We start from the raw sequence: 6,489 nt of genomic DNA, 5'->3' as shown, positions 1-6,489 counted from the left end.
ATCATCATTTTTAAGCGAAACTCTCTATGCGAGAGAGTTTCACTTAAAGAGAGAACTATGCGGGGAGAACACAGTGCACACAAAGCTTTCAGCAATCGGCGCACCCTGTCCCCATCGCGGATCGCCTTCAAGACAGGGCCCACGCGGCCGCGCCATATGCATCCACCACCGAAGTACGGTTAACCACTGTTGAGGAAGGTTCGACGCAGATGGATAAGGCACTGAAGAGTGATAACTGCTTATATGATCGGAACATCAGCCCACCTGGCAACGCCATCTTCAGTAGTTTGCCTGCATCAATTTACCTTGCGCTGCTGTACGCAGCAGTTCGTGTCGCCGCAACGCTGTCGTCCGTACTGGTCGGATCAAGTTTCATAACATTGATAACTGCATCGGGATTCGTGGAGATGAGCAAGTGGCACAATGCTTATGCATACTTATACAACTCCCCGGGGAGTTTTCGCGTCAAGTGTTTTTAATCATGAGAAGCCGTCTTTCAAGTAAAAGATGAGCTCAGGATGAGATTCTAAAACAGCAAGAAGTTTAAAGAGATGAGACCTGCACCAACAAGGTAATGTCAAAATTTGTCCGTCCTGGTAAAACGGTTCTTTTTTATGGCACTTTATGTGCCAAAACCACGATCTGATTATGTTTATTGGCAGCCATCAAAGCAAAGAAATTTGGAAGGTGATTCAACCTCTCGTTGAAATCGATGAAAGACTTGTTCCTGGGCAAGTTGGGGGCAAGAAGTGTCATCAGCTACCATCATCATAAAAATTATTAGTCATTGTTATCATCATAATCATAGCCGTCTGGGCGTGGCTCCCCGAATAAATACGGTTCACCATCAGTCACCATGTTTTGTCACATTTTTAGATGGCACTATCTTTGGCATTAGCCCAGATACAACTACACTGCTGCCAATCCTAGGGAAATTATACCAGTTCTATTGATTTTAGGCATTGTTTAGGGGAAAATGTTTCCAAGTCTAAGAAAAAATTGTGCTAAGGACGTGAAGGACACAGACATGAGAAACGGCACTGTAATGCAGTGATGACCGAATGAATGAATGGGTGGTTTAGAGGCGCAAGGGTCAGATATGGCCACAGAGCGCCAAAACAGTGTTAGTGATTTCGCGGTGGAATTATGAGTTCTGTGAAGATGTGACTTGGCTGTAAAGTGGCCTAAAAATAGTCGCTGTAAAGTGCATAAAATCTACGCGCTATAAAATTATGGCGATGACTAATGACGAATACTATGAACATTAAAATCCATCGTAGAAGAATGATGCAAAATAGAAAATATATAAGATGGTAAAATTACTTGGAGCACTGCTGCCTCGCCAGAGCTCTTGACACACAAGGGCCTAGAGGCGTGTGCTATACGAAAGAGCTATCACAGCGGCATCCTCTGAAGACAGGACCCGCTACGAACATGTGGGGCTAAAAACATGCAAGACAACATCTTTCAGAAAACTTAGGACTGCGTTGGTGTCAAATAAAGGTTCTGGGCCGAGTAGCATTACGGGATGTAGGGGGATGTGCTGCCGGTATGCTAGGGAAAAATGTTTCCTTCTTTCAGATTCGGCTGCCCGACACTCCAGTAGTACGTGGAGGACGGTCAGCCTCTCCCCGCATCTACTGTAGGTTTGAGGATCATTTTCAACGAGTAGAAAGTTATGTGTGCCAAATGTGTATCCTATTCTGAGGCGACAAAATAGGACATCTGTTCGCCGTGATATTGTTACGGAGGGCCAAGAACCTAACTGTGGCTTTATCATGTGCAGTTTATTTCCTTCTGCGTCCCACATACGTTGCTAGTGGTTTAGCAGTTTTCTTCTTAAGAAAGGCTTCAGGTCTGTGACAGGGACCGAAGGAGTAGGACTAACTGCATGCAATGAAATTGATGTGGCCATCTGGTCCGCTAGAACGTTTCCCTCGATGCCCTTATGTCCAGGCACCCAGCATATAATCACATGTTGGTTAGATATATATGCTTTACACAGTACGGAGTAGAGTTCATTAATTACCGGATTTTTGTGGTTACAGAAAGACATCAAAGCCTTCACAACACTAAGGGAGTCCGTATATATAACTGATTTCTGGAGTTTTGATTTATTTATATGCTTTACGACCAACGGCAGTGCGTAAGCCTCAGCCGTAAAGATACTAGTTTCCGGATGCAGTACATCGGTTTCCAAGAAGGATGGACCGACGGCTGCATAGGACACCCCGTCGTGTGACTTCGATGTGTCTGTGTAGAACTCCGTACAGGAGTATTTGTGCTGGGGTTCCCAGTAATGAATTCGGATTTCAATCTCTGGAGCGTGTTTTGTAACTGGCATGAAAGATATATCGCATTGTATCAGCTGCCACTCCCAAGGAGGTAGCAGCTTGGCTGGATGCATTAGGAGAAGCTCGAGGAGTGGAACATGCATTTCATGACTAAGCTCCCTCACACGCAGCGAGAAAGGCTCTTACGGAGGGACGATTATGAAAGAGTGTAGCATATGTCATCTCGTTAACAGTAATATAACACGGATGTTGAGGATTAGAATGGACTTTCAGAAAATATGTTTGGCTGATGTATGTTCTCTGGATATGAAGTGACCACTCATTCGATTCTGCATATAAACTTTCAACGGGACTTGTACTGAAAGCGCCCGCGGCTAAGCGGATACCTAGATGGTGAACAGGGTCTAACACCTTTAGCGCACTCAGGGCGGCAGAATGATAGATCACGGCACCATAATCTAATCGTTAACGAATCAGGCTCTTGTAGAGATTAATTAAGCACTTCCTGTCACTACCCCACGAAGTACGGGATAGAAGTTTCATTAGGTTCATTGTTTTCAGACATTTTTCTTTAAGATGTTTGATGTGGGGGACGAAAGTGAGTCTGTAGTCAAGTATAACACCTAGAAATGTGTGCTCTTTGTTTACAGGTATTTGTTGTCCACCCAGTTCTAAGCAAGGATCTGGGATCATTCCTCTCTTTCTTGTAAAAAGAACGCAAGAGCTTTTGTTAGGATTGATCTTAAATCCATTCTTGTCTGCCTACATTGAGACTTTGTTCAGGCCATGCTGTACCAGTCTCTCGCACACTGCGAGGTTACAGGATGTGAAAGCTATTTGTATGTCATCCACGTAGAAAGAATAAAAGATTGCCGGTGGTAATGAAGCACGAAGCGTGTTCATCTTCACAATAAAGAGCGTGCAGCTGAGCACGCCTCCTTGAGGTACACCCATTTCATGCGTAAAAGGACGTTAAAGTATATTGCCGACTTTTACCCGGAAAGTAAGATTGGACAAATAGCTATTAGGTTAAGCATATTACCATGAATGCCCATTTCTAACAAGTCTCTTAAGATCCCATACCGCCACACTATGTCATACGCCTTTTCCATATTGAGAAATATCGATAGGAATAACTGTTTATGTATAAATGCGTCCCGAATATTTCCTTCAACACGTACGAGATCGGTTGTGGAGCGCCCTTCTCGGAAGCCGCACTGATAAGGGTCAAGCATTTTGCTCATTTCAAGGAAAGGGATGAGTCGCCGATTAATCATTTTTTCAAATACCTTACAAAGACAACTTGTGAGGGCGATCGGGCGGTAACTTGCCACTGAGGAAGGATCTTCGCCCTGTTTCAAAACAGGAACCACAATGGCTTCTTTCCATGCAGTTGGAAGGTATCCTGCAGCCCAAATGGTGTTGAAAATTGTGAGTAGTGTAACTTCGGTGTCATTGTGTAGGTTTTTATGTAACGTGTGCGATGGCATCATTGACATCAGACACATGCTGGCGGGCTGTCCCGCGACTCTCGCCGACCCCGAAGAAAAATGGCTTTACTGGCACAAGTTCATAACAAGCTCTTCATATCAAGATCAGCTACGGGCTGTCCAGAGGGTCCACGATGACGCCATAAGGCTCGGCCTGGCGGTGCCGACGTGGACGCGGCCCGCCTCGGTCTGAAAAGACCGGGCTTCAGGACGCTAATAAAGTTTTGTGAATGAATGAATGAATGTGTAGGTTTTTGGTCATTTCATACATGACTCTCTCAGATCCCAGTGCAGAGCTCTTGCATGAGCTCAAGGCAGCTCTCAACTCCGCAATACTGAAAGGGCAGTTGTACGATTCATTCTGTAGACATTTTCTTTTGAGTGGCTTACATTCTTCTATTTGTTTATATTTAAGAAAGGATTTCGAATAATGTTTTGAACTTGACACGCTCTCAAAGTGCTCCCCAATTGTCTGCCTGGTCTTGCAGCGTATCACCTTGTGTGTTTACCAGAGGGAGTGAATATGTTTGCCACCCTATAATCCTGTTAACCCTGTTCCAGACTTTCGCCTTATCTGTAAACGAGTTGATGCCGGATAAAAACTTTTGCCAACTCTCTCTTCTGGCCTGTCGGCGGGTTCTCCTGCCTTGAGACTTAACATTCTTAAAGTTAACAAGATTCTCTGCAGTGGGCGAAGCGCATAGGGACCCCCACGCTTTGTTCCGATTCCTACGTGCGATTCTACATTCATCGTTCCACCACGGGACATGCCGTTTGCATGCCGAGCCACTTACTTCACGTATGCATTTAGATGCGGCATCTATAATGAAGGCTGTAGAGTACTCCACAGCAGCATCAATTTCTAACGAGGACATGTCATCCCATGATATGCTAGTTAAAGTTCGGAATTTCTCCCAGTCTGCTGTGTCAATCTTCCACCTAGGAGCCTGTGGTGGATATTTGTTTTCTTTAAGTGTTCTTAATAGTATGGGGAAGTGGTCGCTTCCGTAAGGATTGTTCGCAACTTCCCATTCGAGTTCAGGCAGTATGGACGGGGAAACTACGCTCAGATCAATTGAAGAAAAGGTGTTTGAAGACAGTAATATGTGGGTTTCTTCTTATTCAGAAGGCACACACCAGAGGAAAAAAAGGAACTGTTTAACAAGACGACCTCGCGCATCTATACGAGTCACCCCACAGGGAGCTGTGCGCATTGAAATCGCCAAGAACATAAGGTTCTGGCAATTCATCTATGAAGGACTGAAATTCATGTTTGCTTAATTTGTGATGCGGGGGTATATAAAGCGAACAAATAGTGATAAGTTTGTTTACCAGAACAACTCGAACCGCCACTGCTTCAAGGGCCGTTCGTAGCTGTAAATGTTGACACGCTATGCTTTTTTGAATTACAATTGCAACACTTCCCGATGATGCGATAGCATCATCGCGATCTTTGCGAAAAGTAACATACTGTCGAAGAAAGTTTGTGTATTTTGATTTTAAGTGTGTTTCCTGTAAACACAGCACTTTCGGATTGTGTTTATAGATGAGTTCTTGCACATCATCAAGATTCCTAAGAAGACCTCCGACATTCCATTGAATGATTCGTGTATCCATCTTTAAAGTAAATTGGCACTGTGTTTACGGAAACGGGAGTGATGGCTTAGATCACAGAGCCCTTTCGAGGCCCTGTAATAGGGGTTTTGCCCTTTCTGAAGCGTTCGAGCGAGCCTCGGCGCTCCTTAGGCGTTTGGTGCGCCTTGAGGACAGGTGTAGTGTCCATTGTGTCCTGTGAGACGCCGGACAAGCGCTCTTGCGAGCGAGATGTTTTCCGAGAGAGTCCTGCCTCGGAAGGCAAGACCCCTGCGCCGCCCAGCCCGGAGGTCGATGGGGCTCCCTGAGGGATTTGGCTGCGCCGGCCGTTGCCAGCGCTGGATGGGGCCGGGGAGGTTGGGGCAGCCTCGGCTGCGCCCACCTTAGGGGTCGATGGCCCCGTCTGCTGGGTTGGCGGAGTAGTGCTAGCTGCAACCACCGCGGGGGCAGATGGCGTAGCTGCCGACTCACTGATTGTGGGTCGGACAGCCGCCGGAGGCCGTTGTGACGCTGCCTCCTGACGCGCCACATCGGCAAAGGTTTTCTTGGGCAGGTACGATACCCGCCTGCGTGCCTCCTTGAAACTTATATTTTCCTTTACTTTGACTGTTACAATTTCCTTTTTTTTTTTTCCAGGATGGGCATGTTCGCGAGTACGCGGCGTGCTCCCCATCACAGTTTACACAGTGGAGAGCATTCTCACAAGCTTCAGACGTGCATTTTTGTGGGCACTGCATTTCGCACATGTTTGGCGGCCTCGGCAGCTCTGCGAACTGTGGCCGAAGCACAGGCATTTGAAACATCGGAGCGGATTGGGCACGTACGGCCCGACACGGAGCTTGATGTACCCGGCCTCGATTGACTCGGACAAGACACTTGAGCCAAAGGTAATTATTAGGTGCTTCGTCTGGATCTCTTTGCCATCCCTCCTCAATTCTTCTGACATTGATCGCATTTTGCTCACTGAAGCCCTCCAGGAGTTCCGCCTCAGTCAGCTCAAGTAGACCATCATCCGACACAACACCACGGGTGGTGTTCATTGTACGGTGCGGCGTTACTGTTATGTGGGTCTCCCCAAATGACACTAGTTTCTGTAGATTCTCATATTGTTT

This window comes from Dermacentor albipictus, chromosome 9 (assembly GCF_038994185.2).
Source record: "Dermacentor albipictus isolate Rhodes 1998 colony chromosome 9, USDA_Dalb.pri_finalv2, whole genome shotgun sequence".
Classification (NCBI taxonomy): domain Eukaryota; kingdom Metazoa; phylum Arthropoda; class Arachnida; order Ixodida; family Ixodidae; genus Dermacentor; species Dermacentor albipictus.
The sequence above is the reverse complement of the archived record's forward strand: the minus strand, read 5'-3'. Positions refer to the sequence as shown.